We start from the raw sequence: 17,106 nt of genomic DNA, 5'->3' as shown, positions 1-17,106 counted from the left end.
CAAAGAAAAGTAATGGACTAACGATACATATATCAATATGCTAAATTTTGGAACAAAGAGACCATGCACTGCTAGTAGATGATATGATTCAATTTATATGAAGTTAAAGAATAGACAACACTAAAACAGAGTGGTGCCAATTAGGACAGTAGTTGAATCTGAGAGAATTAACTGAAATGGAGCATGATAGATCTTTCTGGGTTAATGAAAGTATTCTAAATCCTGAATTTGTTAATCGCTATGTGAATATATAAATTTTTCAAAACTCATCAAACCACATACTTAAAAGGTTGCATTTGATTACATGTAAAATAAAATAAAATAATAAAATAATCTCAAAAAGAATTATATTGCAAAAAAAACTTACTAGTATATCTAACTCCCTCAAAAAAAAAAAAAATTCCCATTCAAATCTACTGATCATTTTTACAGAAAAAAAGTAGAACTGTGACTGTCATTAAGACATTAAGAATCAGATATAGTGAAAAGAAGGAGCACATGCACTCCAATGTTTATAGCAACAACGTCCACAATACACAAACTGTAGAAGTAACTGAGATGATCTTCAACACATGAATGGATAAAGAAGGTGTGGCCCATATATACAATGGAATATTACTCAGCCATCAGAAAGGATGAATACCCACCATTTGCACTGACATAGATGGAACTGGAGGGGTTTAAGCTAAGTGAAATAAGTCAAACAGAGGAAGCCAATTATCGTATGGATTACTTATATGTGGAACATGAGGGTAGCATCAAGGACATTAGGAGAGGGAAGGGAAAAATGAAGGGGAAGAGATCAGAGAGGGAGATGAACCATGAGAGACTACAAACTCTGAGAAACAAAATGAGGATTTTAGAGGGCTGAGGTTGGGGGGAATGGGTTAACCCAGTGATGGATATTAAGGAGAGCATGTATTACATGGAGCACTGGGTGTTACATATAAACAATGAATCATGGAACACTACATCAAAAACTCATGATGTAGTATAAGGTGACTAATATAATAAAATAAGTGAAAAAACAAATAAATAAATAAATAAATATTTTAAAAAGTTAAAAGCAATTGTTTTTGTTAATAAATACTATGAGCCTGATAAAAACAAAACAAAAACAACAAAAAAAACCTCTATAAGAAGTCCCTTCCACCATTATCCAGATTCAACAATTGTCAACATATTATTATTCCTATTTCATCTCATTGCACTTTCCCTCATTCCACATGGGCTTATTTATTTTTTATTTGTTTTGTTGTTGTTGCTGTCTGAGAATACTAAAGCAAGTCCTTGATATTTTATCATTCCATTCCTAAGAATGCCAGTACTGATGTCACCCATACCATACCTACAATACGATTGCCATGCCTTGATAATAAATACTCAACCTATGCAGGCATTCGTTTTCCAAAAAAGAAAGTTAAAAGAAAAAAAGAAAAAGAAAAAGAAAGGAAGGAAGGAAGAAAGGAACAAAGGAAACCAAAGTTCTAAAGACAAAGAGGATTTTTGCATGTGTGGGTCTCAAGTACAAGAAATACAATTCCCTATTCAAAATTGGGTGTTTCTCTAACATGACTCTTCAGAATATTTGCTCCTAAGTCAAAGCATTTCCGCCAAAGCAGATAATTATTCCAAAGAATAAAAGCAGCAGCTATAAGCCAAAGTCCTTGAATATTTATGAAAACCTCTTAAAATATCCATGCAGTGCCAGATGAAAATCTTCCAGAGCAAGATTTATTAGGGTAGGAATGATCCATTTGAAAGTGTTTCCTCCACATTTATTGCCTCTTGCCTATGGGACCAGAAACATCTGCAGGTCATTTCTCCATAGTGTTTCAAAATAATTCTTTCTAAATTCAAATCCCAGATTTTCTATGAAGAATTCTGAGGCTTTAGGCTAGAAGGAAAGTTTTAAACTAATAGAAACTCTTTCTCAAAAACTGTTGATTGGTTATCGGATTATGGAAATAGTCCATGTCTGAGTGTTTCACATACTTCATACTGAACGTTTCCTAGAAGAGGTCAATTTGAAAATGGAATTATATCTCATAAGCCTAAACATCATTAAGATAATCTAAGACTATAAGTTTTTCAGTAGCATTGAAGCATCTTAAAGATGGGTACTTTCTGATAGGGATATCATTGAAAGTATGGATTTCTCTGGGCAGTATAGACATTTTAACAATGTTTATTCTTCCAGTCCATTAGCATGGAATGCTTTTCCATCTCTTTGTATCATCTTCAATTTCTTTCATGAGTGTTCTGTAGTTCTTTGAGAACAGATCCTTTACCTCTTTCGTTAGATTTATTCCAAGGTATCTTATGGTTCTTGGTGCTATAGTAAATGGAATTGATTCTCTAATTTCCCTTTCTGTATTTTCATTGTAGTGTAAAGGAAAGCAACTGATTTCTGTGCATTGATTTTGTATCCTGCCACATTACTGAATTGCTGTATGAGTTCTATTAATTTGGGGGTGGAGTCTTTTGGGTTTTTCATATAAAGTGTTGTGTCATCTGTGAAGAGAGTTTGATTTCTTCTTTGTCAATTTGAATACCTTTTATTTCTTTTTTTATGTTGAGCATTTTTTTAATTTTATTTTTTTCAGTGTTCCAAGATTCAATGTTTGTGCACTGCACTCAGTGCTCCATGAATACCTTTTATTTATTTTTGTTGTTTCATTGCTGTTGCTAGGACTTCTGAGTACTATGTTGAACAGTAATGGCAAGAGGGGGCATCCCTGTCATGTTCCTGGGAAGACTGTCAGCTTTTTCCCCATTGAAAATGATATTTGGTGTGGGTTTTTCATAGATAGCTTTTATGAAATTGAGAAATGTTCCCTTTATCCCTATACTTAAAAAAAAGAGAGAGAGAGAAAGATTGGAACGTTCTATATATAATAACCATTATCTTTCAACACTACTCAAATAAAGTAATATTTTATCCTCACACCAATTCTTCAGAAGATAGTTGATAAATATCATTAGCCTAATTTGACAAATGAAAAACTTGAGGCTCATAATGATTACACAGTCTTCAAGAACCAGCTCTTTGACACCATTCACTTTATTTTGCCATGAGAACATTAACATTAAAGACTAATCATGAGCATGAAAATCAAATGTAAATATACTCCACACACAGAAAAGACATAAATATCAGTAATAAATGACATAAGTCACCAGTCATTTAATATAAGCATGACCAGAGATAGTCCTTCCTGAGGTTAATGGCCATGAATAATGTGAGCCTCTGTGGCTTCTTGAAAATTAAATTGGGGAGATGATTCTCCCTCGCCTTATTGCATGGTTTATTTTTTTCCCTGAATTTCACTCAAAATACCAATTCTTCCTATCACGTAGTTGCATACACAGTAAAAAAAAAAAAAAAAAGTAAAAGTCTTTTGTGCTCCCACAATAATGTGGTGGGTATGTTCATATATGTTCCCTCAATTCTCATAACATCTGGGATATTGATATTATAATTCTCATTTTATAAAAGAGGAAACAAGGATGAAAGTTGCTAAGAAAAATACCCTGGAAAAAGAAAGTCACAAGTGTAAAAGGCAAGATTCCAATCTAGTTTCTCTGGTTTTCAAGCCAATACAAGACAACCACTATGGTAGTCATTTTCAACATTGTTCAGAAAAATCTAGAGTCCCGCTCTTGTAAGGAGACTGAGAAGGGAAGAAATAGGGCTCCATAAGAGGCCAAGGTAAAGGTGTTGTTCATTGAAAAGACCACCACATTTGTATTAATATTTAGGGATTCCAATGCGTGTGTGTGTGTGTGTGTGTGTGTGTGTGTGTCTGTTGATGATATTGCTTCATGTACACTTGCCTATGAAGGAGAATTAAAGTCATTATAATTATTATGCTATGTCAAAAGGAGATTCCTAGTTCAACATTGTTTATTATAACATAACAATGTAAGGAAAAGATCAAAAAATTAGTAGAAAAAAGTTAACAAGTATAATTTGATCTAATTTTGGCTCTACCTTTTATTATCTTCTTGACCTTCGACAGGATCCATAATTTCTCTATGTTTGCATCTCTTTCTTTGTAAAAGAAGTATAAAATAACAGTGGTAATTATCTCACTTTTGTAGTGAGTTTTGTAGTGAGAAACAATAACATTTTTGCAAAAACGAGCACAAACAAGTGTCTATTAAGTTTTAGTTGATATTATCATTATTATTACTATTAACATCAGTCTCTGCAATTGTTTCTTCATTTGCAAAATGGATGAAATAATATTGTCCACATAGGTTACTGCCATGCACATAGCAATCGATTATTAAAAAGTATATTTATAAGACATTATAATGTTATTACATTTGGCAATAGTTATTATCAATTCTTTTATACTAGCTCCTGAAGGCTTTTTATTATATTTACATAAGAAACACCCTGCTACCCTTTTTATAAACTATTATAAATAGTGAGATACTTGGCTTTCTTTTTACTAGCTTGCATCCCTTTACTGAAGGTCAGCTGACTTAATCCAAGACACACAAAGATCTTTACCAAAGATATATCTCAAAGTCATCCTTACTACAATTCCTTTTCATCCTTCCACTCATATTCTCTAATACCTTCCATGGGTCTCCACATCCTAAGGATAAAGGAAAAAGTCCAGCTTTACATTTATACCCTTGACATCCATTTCCTACCACTATTTTCAAACTTAGATGATATTACCACCCTTGAATATAGGCTCTCAGCCATCTCTGACAATGAGGTGTGCAAAGACAATCTTTACGAATCAGATCTTATGGGTGCCTGGGTGGCTCAGTGGGTTAAGCCACTGCCTTCAGCTCAGGTCATGATCTCAGGGTCCTGGGATCAAGTCCTGCATCCGGCTCTCTGCTCAGCAGGGAGCCTGCTTCCTCCTCTCTCTCTCTCTCTCTTTCTCTCTGCCTGCCTCTCTGCCTACTTGTGATCTCTCTCTGTCAAATAAATAATAAAATCTTTAAAAAAAAAAAAAAAGAATCAGATCTTATGGGGCACCTGGATGGCTCAGTGGGTTAAAGGCTCTGCTTTCAGCTCAGGTCATGGTCCCGGGCTCCTGGGATGGAGTCCCGCATCGGGCTCTCTGCTTGGCTGGTAGCCTGCTTCCCTTCCTCTCTCTCTGCCTGCCTCTCTGCCTGTTTGTGATCTCTGTCTGTCAAATAAATGAATATAAAATCTTAAAAACAAAAAAGAATCAGAACTTACCTTCTAGCTCAAAAAACCCCATGAAAATCCACAACTCAATATAAGTTAGGCATTTATTATTTACTAGGTTTTAAAAAAAAGCTTAATAAATTCAAGGTTATATTAATCAAAAAGGATTTTTTCAGGTAATTAATTATTCACAAATGAAATAATGGAGAATAGGAAGAAATTGACAGTGTTTTTTTTTTTTTTTCTTACTGGGGTTCATAGAGAATCTAAAGATGCAAAAAATCATATTTGTTGCTGCATCATCTCTTGGGTAGGGAATGTGCTTATCTTGGTCACTGTCACTGACAGCCATTTACCAGGGTCCCCATGTACTTTTTCCTATCTCTCCTTCATTGATGCCTGCTATTTTTCTGTCAATACACCTACACAGACCTTAGATTCACTTCATGGAGAGAAGATCATCCCATTCAATGCCTGTATTACCAAATATTTGGAGAACATTCTGATGTCATCCTGCTTACTGTGATGGCCTGTGACCACTTGTGGCCATCTGCAAGCCATTTCACTTCATAAGTGTGTGTCCTGCTAATGGGATTGGTGTGAGTGAAAGGCTTTCTACATGCAGCCATACAGATCCTCTTCATCATCCCATTACCCTCCTGTGACCCTAACCTCATAGATCACTTTATGTGTGATCTGAGCACTTTGCTCAATCTTGCCTGCACTAATACCCACACTCTAGGGCTCTTCGTTGCTACCAACAGTGGTTCTTTCTGTCTGTTAAACTTCCTCCTCTTGCTGGTCTCCTGGTGGTCATTCTGTGCTCCCTAAGGAACCACAGCTTGGAGGCAAGGTGCAAAGCCCTCTCTACCTGTGTCTCCTGCATCACAGTGGTTGTCCTATTATTTGTGTCCTGCATATTTGTGTATGTGAGATACACAGCTACTTTATCTATTGATAAAGCAGTTGCATTGCTCTATACTACAATAACACCCATATTAAATCCTTTAATCTATACCTTGAGAAATGACCAGATGAAAGGATTTAATATGGGTGTCATTAGGAAATTATGTAGTAAGAAAGCTATTTTAGGTGACAAATAAATGTAACTGGACCTCCATATTGATTCAACTCAAGCAAAGGTCAAAATGATATTTTGGATTATCTTGACAAGGAACACATATGAAATAAAGGGGAAAAAAGTTACTGCTATTTATCATAAATCTTACATTGAAAAGAATAGAAATGAAATGAATGCATGAAAATGAAAATTTAAAAAAGTGTAAAATAAGGTGAATAAAGTCAATAAAATTTAAAGCAAATTATAGATAGATAGATAGATAGATAGATGATAGAATATATATATTCCCTACCTCCCACCCCAAAATTAGATATATATATATATATATATATGTATATGTATATATATATATAGGTATTTATTTATATATCTAGATATATATTTAGATATTTATAAGATTATAAATTAAATATATCTAATTAGATATATCTATATATAGATATTAGATAAAAATTAGATATTAGGGCGGGAGGTAGGGAATTTCTTTCCTGCTATTGACCTAACCAGACTCTCAGAATTCTAGCTAGATCTCTTTGAAAAAACACAATTTGTCTTAACTCCTGCTTAAAGTGTGAAATGAAACAGAAATTGAAGCTGAGATTCTCAATGAAGGGGCAAATAGCTTACCTTAATACTCTCCCTGCTTTCAGTAGGATATCAACATATTAATGTGAGGTCTTCATGTTCTTTTTATCTGTTAGTTTACTTTTTGGCAACATTTCATTATGAAAAGATAGTTTTAAAAAATATATGCTTCTATTTACACACAAAACACTTCAGGATAAATATATTCTATTAATTCTTTCTATCCCTCACTCATTAATCAAAAATTTCTAGAGCCCATAGAATGTATTAGACACATTCACAGCTTCTGTTTCAAAGGTGAATAGAGAGGAACCTGGATCTTGCCTTCACAGAGTTTCAGATCCACTAAGAGACACCCAGAGGAGAGCAGTAAATGATAGCACACTGTTATACATGATGAGATTAGAGGCAGCACAGGTGCTATGAAAACATGTTTGAGGGACACACAGCAAAGAACCAGGGGTCAGAAAAGGTTCCAAGATGAAAAGACATACAAAATGGTACCTGAAACTTGAAATGGAGTAAGCAGAGTGAATACGAACATCAGTTGGAGCATGAGAATTGTTACAGGAAAGAATATATAACAAAGGCCAGTGGGTAAAAATGAGTATACAGGAAACCTCGTGAATTCAATGTGGCTATGGCTGGTAATTCATCTATTTAATCAACAATTATTTATTGAACTCTGACCATGTGCCTCATGCTAGACAATGAGCTTATAAAAGGTAAATAACTTGATATGAACCTGGAGAGGGAGGAACAGGGAAGATGATAAAAAGTCTCCTAATCATGTTAAAACTTACTGTTGGGGTGCCTGGGTGGCTCAGATGGTTAAGCTTCTGCCTTTGGCTCGGGTAATGATCCCAGGGGCCTGGGATGGAGCCAGGCATCAGGTTCCCTGCTCAATGGGAAGCCTGCTTCTTCCTTTCCCTCTGTTATATCCTCTGCTTGTGCTCTCTTGCTCTATCAATATCAAATGTGTTTTCCTCAATGAACAAATTAACAGATTCTCAGATACCTGATATTCAGCAAGTGATTTCACTAATTGTTTCTTCTCTCCCTGTCAGTAAGAACCATTAGAAATAGTTTGATTTCAGCTTACAAGGCCACCAATATGCCTTCCGTGCCCTACCTCAGGATGTGTCAACACTACAGCACTATATTATAATTTAGTTCATGAGGACCTTGAGGACCTTGATTTATTCTACGAGCTATCCACAGTGGTCCATTATATTGATGACATCGTGTTGAGTGGATTGAGTGATCAAGACTTAACTACTCTAGATTTATTGGTAACACATGTCTGTCAGAGGAGGGAAACTAAACACAATTAAAACTCAGGGGACTTAAATTCAGTGAATTTTCCAGTGGCCCAGAGTATGGAGCATATCAAGATTCACCTTTGAGGGGCACCTTCATGGCTTAGTGGGTTAAGCCTCTGCCTTCGGCTCAGGTCATGATCTCAGGGTCCTGGGATCAAGCCCCACATTGGACTCTCTGCTCAGTGGGGACCCTGCTTCCCCCTCTCACTCTGCCTGCCTCTGCCTACTTATGATCTCTCTCTCTCTCTCTGTGTCAAATAAATAAAATCTTAAAAAAAAAAAAGATATCACTTTTGAAGGAAAAACACAATAGGATAAAACCAGAGGCAGACGAACTACAAGACATACCTAGCAATAGTGAACAAAACAGAATTACTGAAAGGGAGGGAGGTAGGGTAATAGGGTAATTGGATAATGGACATTAAGGAGGACGCTTCATGTAATAAGAACTGGGTGTTATATGCAACTGATGAATCACTAAATTCTACCCCCAAATTAATATATACTCAATGTGAACTAACTTAAACTTAAATAAAACAAAACAAAATATATCCCTTTTAAGGTGAAGGGATAAATACACCCTATCTTGGTCCATCTATCCTCTCCAACACCAAAAGATGCACAATACCCAATGGGCTCCTTTGGATTGGGGAAGCAATGTGTTCTTCATTTGGGTGTTTTACTTTGGGCTATTTACCAAGTAACTCAAGAAGTTGCTAGTTTGCGTGGAGCTCAGAAAAAGGAAAAGTTTCTGCCACAGGTCCAGACTGTGGTCCAAACTTCTAATCCACATGGCTGTTAGGATTCTGCACGTCTTATAGTATTTCATGCATCAGTGGAAGAAAGGAATGTTGTTCAGGTGTTTGGCAGCTCTCCATATATGAATTGCAGTGCAGGCCCTCAGGATTTTGGAGCAAAGTGCTGCCATCCTCTACAGATAACTACTCCCTTTTTGAGAAATTGCTCTTTCCCTGCAACCAGGCCTTAGCAGGGACTAAACACTTAACACGGGCCATTAAATTTCTGTGAAACAAGAATTGCTCATCATGAACTTGGTGTTTTCTGATTCATAGAGCCATAAAGTTGGGTGTGCAAAGCAGCACTCCTTTACCAAATAGAATAGTGTCCTAATATACAGTTTTCCCTTCCATGTTTTCAGAAGTTGATGATCCTCCTTCTGACATACTGCAGAAGATAAATAGTAGCCTAATGTTACAACGCAATGCTTGTGTCATTTACCTCACTTCATCTTATCACAATGACATTTTATCATCTCACATCATCACAGGAAAAAGGGTATATACAGTACAATCAGGTTTTTTGAGAGAGAGAGAGAGAGAGAGAATATTCAGATAACTTTTGTTACAGTTTGTTGTTATAATTTTTATGTTTTATTATGAGTGTTATTAATCTCTTACTGTGCCTAATTTATAATATAACTTTATCACAGGTATGCAGGTATAGAAAAAACATACTATAATGGTTTTTGGCACTACCCATAGTTTCAGGAATCACTGGGCATCATGAAACACATTGCTCTCCCCACATAGGTAGGGACGTCTGTACAGAACTTCTGGCCCAAGAAGGAACTGAACAAATGGTTACATGAAGAAGTACCCAAATTCAGCCTGAACCCAAGGCCTTATGGAAAGTTCACTATGATCAATTGACATAAGGAGAAAAGATTTGGGCCTGATGTACAGAAAATTCTGCAGTGATATGTAGATACAGGTCAAAAGTGAATAAAAGCAGCACCACAGCCCTATTCTGGAAAATCCTTCAAGGTCAGTGGGGATGGGAAATTCCTTCAATGGGTAGAAATTTAAGCAATGCACCTGGTGTTCATTTTCTTGGAGGGAGTAATGGCTAGAAGTACAATGTATACTAATTTATGGGTTTTGACTAATGGTTTGGCTTAATGGTCAGGAACATGAAAAATAAATCATTGAAAAATTAGTAATAAGACAATCTGAAGAAGAGGCATATTTCCATACTTTTCTGAATAAGTAAAAACATACAAAGATATATTTGTCCTTTGTGAATGCTTACCAAGAGGTCACCGGCAGAGGAGGATTTTAATAATCAAGTGGATAAGATGAACCATTTTGTGCAATTAAGCCAGTCTTATTCCTAGGCATTCCTACCTTCATTTGATAGACTCATGATCTCATCATGAGAATAATTCATGAGAACTTGTTATCCACCATTATAGTATTGCACACAGTTTTTCCTCTAATCAATGGTCTCACTTCACGGCAAATGAAGTGCCACAATGGTCCCATGCTCATGGAATTCAGTGTTGTTACCATATTTCCCAGTATCTTGAAACAACTGGCATGATAAAATGTTTGAATAACTTTTTCCAAATTAGTTGTAGTATGAACTAAGTAGCAACACCTTCCAGGGTTGGAGCAAGAGTCGTCAGTTCTATGGAAGGCTACATATGCTCTGAATTAGCATCCAATACATGTTGCTGTTCCTCCCATAGCCAGGTCCTGTAATCAAAGGATAGAAATGGGAGAGCCAACATTCATACTGCCCTTAATGAATGACTAACAAAATGTTTCATTTCTGTTCTCATTAACTTGTGTTTTTCTTGCTTCTAAGTCTTAATTCCAAAGGGATAAATTCTTCCAGCGTGAGACATAACAAGATCCTACTAAACAGAGTCAAGACTGCTGTCTGACTTTGGGCAGTTCATGCCTTTGAATCAACAGGTAAAGAAATAAGTTGCTGTACTGGCTAGAGTGATCTATCATGGCAACAAAGGGGAAATTGGACTTATCTCCACAATGGAGATAAGAAAGATTATATCTAAAATATAGGAGATCCCATAGGACCACCCTTAGTATCACCATGCTCTGTGTTAACATCAACAGAAAACTACAACAAACCAATCAAGGCAGAACTACTAAGGACCCAGACCCTTCAGTAATGAAAGTTTGTGTCACCCCACCAGCTAAAGAACCATGACCAGCATTTGTGCTTGCTAAGGGCACATTGAATATAGAAGGAGTAACAGAAGAAATTATAAATTAACCATGTGACTGTTACAAAAATGCATACTGTAGTTATTATATTTACTCCTTATAGTATAAATATTTGTTTTATACACACACATACACACACATCTTAGTTTTCTTCCCTTTCTTGCTACCTCATTATGTAACAGAAAATATGTTGACTTTATGTCATAGTATGTTACTGTTCTAATTTCACATCATAGTATTTAACTTACTGAATATCAAGGAGAAAGTAAAAATCACTCCCCCAAAATTGCTTTTCCTTCTTGTAGAGGTTTTAGTGTATTTTCAGTTGTATGCAGGAGAGTTGTATGATGTTAGGTGGAATTCTGACCTTGTATTGTCTTTGTTTTTCTTTAAACATTTTATTTATTTATTTATTTATTTATTTATTTATTTGACAGGGGGACAGAGAGCTCAAGCAGGCAGAGAGGCAGCCAGAGAGAGAGAGAGCAGCAGCAGGTTCCCCTCTGAGCAGAGAGCCCATCATGGGTCTAAATCCCAGGACTCTGAGCCAAAGGCAGATATGTAACCAACTGAGCCACCCAGGCTCCACATGCTTTCTTTACTTGGAGATTAAGTACAGTTTAATGAGATATGTGTAAGAGCTAGATGGTTAAGAAATAAACTTGTACTGACTGATTTTATGTGTTAACTCACCTAGACCACAGGGTGCTCAAATATTTGTTTGAGTATTGCTTTGGGTTGTGACTATGAAATTTTTCTAGATGATATTAATTTTTGAATTGCTAGACTGAGTAAATTAATTTGTTCTCACTAAAGTAGGGTCTTCATTCAACCAAAGAAAGGCCTGAAAATTTCAAAAAGCTAATGTCCCCTGAGTAAGAGGAACTTTCCTGCCTAACTGAACCCTTAGCTTTTCCTGTCTGATGACCTGCACACTGACACATTAATTCTTCCTGACCTAAGGAGCCTCCTACCTAGGGACCTGAACTGCGACATTGGCTTTTACTGGTTTATAGCAGTTTCTTTAGACTCAAAAGAGGACATAGACTTTGCAGATTTTGTGGTACATGTACAATAGAATATTATTCAGCATGGAAAAAGAAGGAATTTCTGACTCCTGCTACAAGATGGATAAACTTTGATGACATTTTAAATGAAATAAGTTGTTATTTTTAGTAAACTATATGTTATAACAAATTTATATTTACAGGGAAATTGTAGAAATGATGCAGAATTCCCTTATGCTCTGCACTCAGTTTCCCCTTACCATCTTACATAGTATAGTACAATTGTCAAAACTAATTCAGTTTAAGCAAACACATTATTTTAAACTAATATCCATACTTTTAACAAGTAACTTTGATTTTAACTAATATTGCTTTTCTTCTCCAGAGTCTTATCAAGATGCCACAATATATTCAGTTGTCATGTCTTCTTCAGGAGCTCCAGACAGTGGCAGTTTCTCCTAAGGTTCTTGTATTTATTTATTTCAAGTATGATTAACATATTAGATTAGTTTCAGGTGGAAAAAATAATGATTCAACAATTCTAAGGATGCCTTAGTAGGTTAAGCATGTGCCTTCAGCTCAGGTCATAATCCTAGGGTCCTGAAATAAGTCTAGCAATGGGCTTTCTGATTAGTGGGGAGCTTGCTTTTCCCTGTGCCCATGCTCCCCTGGCTGGCCTCTTTCTCTCTGTCTCTCTCTGACAAATAAATGAAGAAATAAAATATTTTAAAAAAATCAATAGTTTACTCAGTGTCCATGATAATAAGTGTTTTCTTAACTTTTCTGTTTTTTTTTTTTCTTTATTTGAGAGAGAGAGAGAGAGAGCTCAAGCAGAAGAAGAGCAGAGGGAGAGAGGCAGAGAGGCAAACTCTTTGCTGACTTTGAAGCCCCATGAAGAGCTCAATCCCAGGACCCTGAGATCATGACCTGAGCTTAAAACAAGGGTCAGAGGCTTAATCAACTGAGTAGAGCAGGCACCTCTGAACTTTTCTTGTTTTTGATGAAATTGACAATTTTGAGCAGAACTAGACAAACATTTTATATAAAAACCTTCATTTAGGGTTTGTCTGTTATTTTACTCAAGACTGGACTGGAGTTATGGGTTATTGGGAGAAAGGTCACAGAGGCAACGTGCCATGTGGATCACATCCTGTTAAGGAATATGTACTTTCTTTTTCTTTTTTTTTTTTTTTAAGATTTTATTTATTTATTTGACAGAGATTGCAAGTAGGCAGAGAGGCAGGCAGAGAGAGAGGAGGAAGCAGGCTCCCTGCTGAGCCGAGAGCCCGATGCGGGGCTCGATCCCTGGACCCTGGGATCATGACCTGAGCTGAAAGCAGAGGCTTTAACCCACTGAGCCACCCAAGCACCCCTGAATCCACAAATATTATGTAAGTTTGGTACTATCTTAAATACAATGATATGATATGAGTCTGTGTGTGTGTGTGATATATTATTCTTCTGATAATGATTACACTACCATCCTCTGCATAGAATCCTGAACTCTGTCACTTTTCAACATATTTTAGAAACCACTGCATATATGTATCCACCTCCTTTTTATTGATGATTCATAAAATAGCATCCCTGATTCATTTAGCTTCCTTTCTGATGGGCTTGAAGTTGTTTCTTCCCCTTTTCTGACTTGGAAAGGACTGCTGTGACTATCTTTATGCCTGTGAGATTATTTGCAGCAAATGGAATCACTAGACCTGTGTCTAAGTGCCACTGAAATATCCTCAGCAATGAAAATCAATCCCCAAGAAATTGCACCCCCTTAAACTCCTACCAAAAGTATGTGGGATTGGTTGTTTCCCACATCAATTTCAGTAGTGTTTGTTAGGATACATTTATCAATGGGGCACTTGAGTGGGTCAGTAGGTTATGCATCTGCCTTTGGCTTAGGTCATGATATCAGGATCATGGGATTGAGTCCAGCATCTGGCTCCCTGCCGAGCAGGGATTCTGCTTCTCCCTCTCCTCTGCTTGCTGCTTCCCATGCTCAGTCCTCTCTCTATTAAATAAGTAAATAAAATCTTAAGAAAATAAAAATACATTTATCAAAAAGGTCAATTTATTAATCTGATAAGTGAAAAGATATATAGTTAGAATTTAAATTTGAATGTATTTAGATATTAATTAAATTTATTATCTTTCCACATTTTTAATAAGAAGTTTCTTTTGAAATCAATTATTTGGCCCATTTTCATTTGCACAGTTTGGTTTTTTAAAAAGATTTTACTTATTCAGAGAGAGAGAGGGAGAGTGTGTGTGAGAGCAAGGGAAGGGGCAGAAGGAGAGGAAGAGAGAGAATCTTAAGCAGGCTCCACACAAGACACAGAACCTGGCATGGGGCTCTATCTCACAATCCTGAAATCATAAGCTGAGCGGAAATCCAGAGTCAGACGATAACTGACTGAGCCATCAGGTACCCTAAACACTGTGTTTTTAAAGATTGTTTTTCAGAGTCCATAGTCTCTCATGGTTCACCTCCCCTTCCAATTTACCCCAACTCCCTTCTCCTCTCTAATACCCCTTGTCCTCCATGATATTTGTTATGCTCCACAAATAAGTGAAACCATATGATAATTGATTCTCTCTGCTTGACTTATTTCACTCAGCATAATCTCTCCAGTCCCGTCCATGTTGCTACAAAAGTTGGGTATTTGTCCTTTCTGATGGAGGCATAATACTCCATAGTGTATATGGACCACATCTTCCATATCCATCCGTCCATTGAGGGGCATCTTGGTTCTTTCCATAGTTTGGCAACTGTGGCCATTGCTGCTATAAACATTGGGGTACAGATGGCCCTTCTTTTCAGGACATCTGTATCTTTGGGGTAAATACCCAGGAGTGCAATGGCAGGGTCATAGGGAAGTTCTATTTTTAATTTCTTGAGGAATCTACACACTGTTCTCCAAAGAGGCTGCACCAACTTGCATTCCCACCAACAGTGTTGTTTCCTGTTTTGTTAATTTTGGCCATTCTAACTGGTGTAAGGTAATATCTCAATGTGGTTTTAATTTGAATCTCCCTGAGGGCTAATGATGATGAACATTTTTTCATGTGTCTGATAGCCATTTGTATGTCTTGATGGGAAGATTAATTATTTCTAACCTGTGCTTTCTCTACTTTGCCTGAAATTATGCAACAAAATAATAGCATCATTGAGTTCATACTGTTAGGATTGACCCAAGATCCTATGAAAAAGAAAATGGTATTTGTATTCTTCTTCATTTTATATGTGGGAACCATGATAGGAATTTGCTGATTATTGTGATCATCAAGTCCATCTGGACACTTGGAAGCCCCATGTACTTTTTCCTATTTTATTTGTCACTTACTGACTTCTGCTTCTCAACATCCACAGCCCCCAGACTAATTGTGGATCCACTCTTTGCAAAAAGAATCATAACTTACAATGAGTGCATGATTCAAGTCTTTGCCTTGCACTTCTTTGGATGCATGGAGTCTTTGTCCTCAACCTCATGGCTGCTGATCATTATGTGGCCATCTTCAAGCCCTTACATTACCCAACCATTATGAGATGGCAGGTCTGCATCATCTTGATTGTTATTGCATGGATAGGGGCTTTTATCCATTCTATAGCTGAGGCCTTTCCTGGCCTTGAAATTGCCTTTCTGTGGACCCAATTTGATTGATCATTACCGCTGTTATTTACAGCCCTTGCTGAAACTTGCTTGCATGCACAACTACATGATCAACCTAGAATGGGTGTCTAACAGTGGGCCCATTTGTACAAGCAGTTTTGTGTTTCTGATGACCTCATACATTTTCATCTTGCATTCACTGTGAAAGCATAGTGCAGAGGGGAGGGAAAAAAGCTCTCTCTACTTGCACTTCTCACATCATCATAGTAGTCTTATTCTTGGTCCATGTGTATTCATATATTCATGTATCCCAACCACTTTCCCCATGGACAAGATGGTGTCCATATTTTATACTATTGGGACTCCTTTTCTCAACCACTCATCTACACACTGAGGAATGCAGAAGTGAAAAATTCCATGAGAAACCTATGGCATATTACAACTACCTCAGAAAGCAAGAGATGAATTGAGGGTTTTGACTGATTTCTTAATCTATACAGATATCAAATATGATGTGTATCCTGACTTCACCAATGTCTCTATTATAATACAGCTTATTTCCTTACTTTTTTTCTGTACTTCTGCGCTCAAACTAGTAGCTTCCCTCATAATGCCAGCCTGGTTCTTTCTTTTCCTGAGAACTCAGTTCTGACATTGTGGATTATGAAACACTCCTCACATTTCACATCACACTTAGTTTGATAAGAAGAAAGATCACAACTTGTCAAACAGTGAATATCCATAAATAAAGAATATCATGTAATCTATGACTTGTAATTCTCTCTACAGCTCATTTCAAATAAGGTTTCCTGCTTTCTCTTGAACACAATCGGAGCAAAGGAGCTAACTCTGTGTGTCAAGAAGTTCTTTTCATTATATTACTAGTTTATCTTGAAAATATTTCCACACTAGTGAACTAAAGGCCAAATGCTGTATATATAAATATATGTAATTTTTGAATTTTTAGTATGTGGATTACATCTCAATAAAGCTTTTAAAAACAAAACTTAAATTTTGTGATTATTAGTACAATCTGGGTGGGACTAGAGGAGATTATGCTGAGTGAAATAAGTCAAGCGGAGAAAGTCAATTATATGGTTTTACTTACTAATGGAGCATAAGAAATAACACAGAGGACATTAGGAGAAGGAAGGGTAAAATGAACTGGGGGAAGACAGAGGGAAAGATTAACCATGAGAGACTGTAGACTCCAAGAAACAGGCTGAGGGTTTTAGAGCAGACAGGGGTAAAGGAGTGGTTGAACCATGGTGATGGGTATTATGGAGGGCAATTGTTGCATGGAGCACTGAGTATTATATGTAAACAATGAGTCTTGGAACAATACA

General features: G+C 36.6%; 1 long non-coding RNA gene and 2 pseudogenes across 3 annotated transcripts in view; 2 read left to right on the top strand and 1 right to left on the bottom strand.

Moving 5' to 3' along the window:
* Positions 1-14,771, bottom strand: part of LOC309873033 — a 697,683-nt gene extending 682,912 nt beyond the window's left edge. The window contains exon 1 of the long non-coding RNA XR_014316156.1: positions 14,654-14,771. This is a non-coding gene — a long non-coding RNA (uncharacterized lncRNA). The remainder of the gene's footprint in view (positions 1-14,653) is intronic.
* Positions 4,596-6,264, top strand: LOC309841282 (olfactory receptor 4C46-like; annotated as a pseudogene). Its single transcript has 2 exons — positions 4,596-4,773; positions 5,772-6,264. The product of its transcript is annotated as an olfactory receptor 4C46-like (transcript).
* Positions 14,772-15,294: 523 nt separating the features above from the next.
* Positions 15,295-16,225, top strand: LOC309872927 (olfactory receptor 4C11-like; annotated as a pseudogene). The gene has a single exon. The product of its transcript is annotated as an olfactory receptor 4C11-like (transcript).
* Positions 16,226-17,106: the final 881 nt, after the last annotated feature.

The sequence above is a fragment of the Mustela nivalis genome, assembly GCF_964662115.1.
Source record: "Mustela nivalis genome assembly, chromosome: 9".
NCBI classification, from domain to species: domain Eukaryota; kingdom Metazoa; phylum Chordata; class Mammalia; order Carnivora; family Mustelidae; genus Mustela; species Mustela nivalis.
The sequence above is the reverse complement of the archived record's forward strand: the minus strand, read 5'-3'. Positions and strand labels throughout refer to the sequence as shown.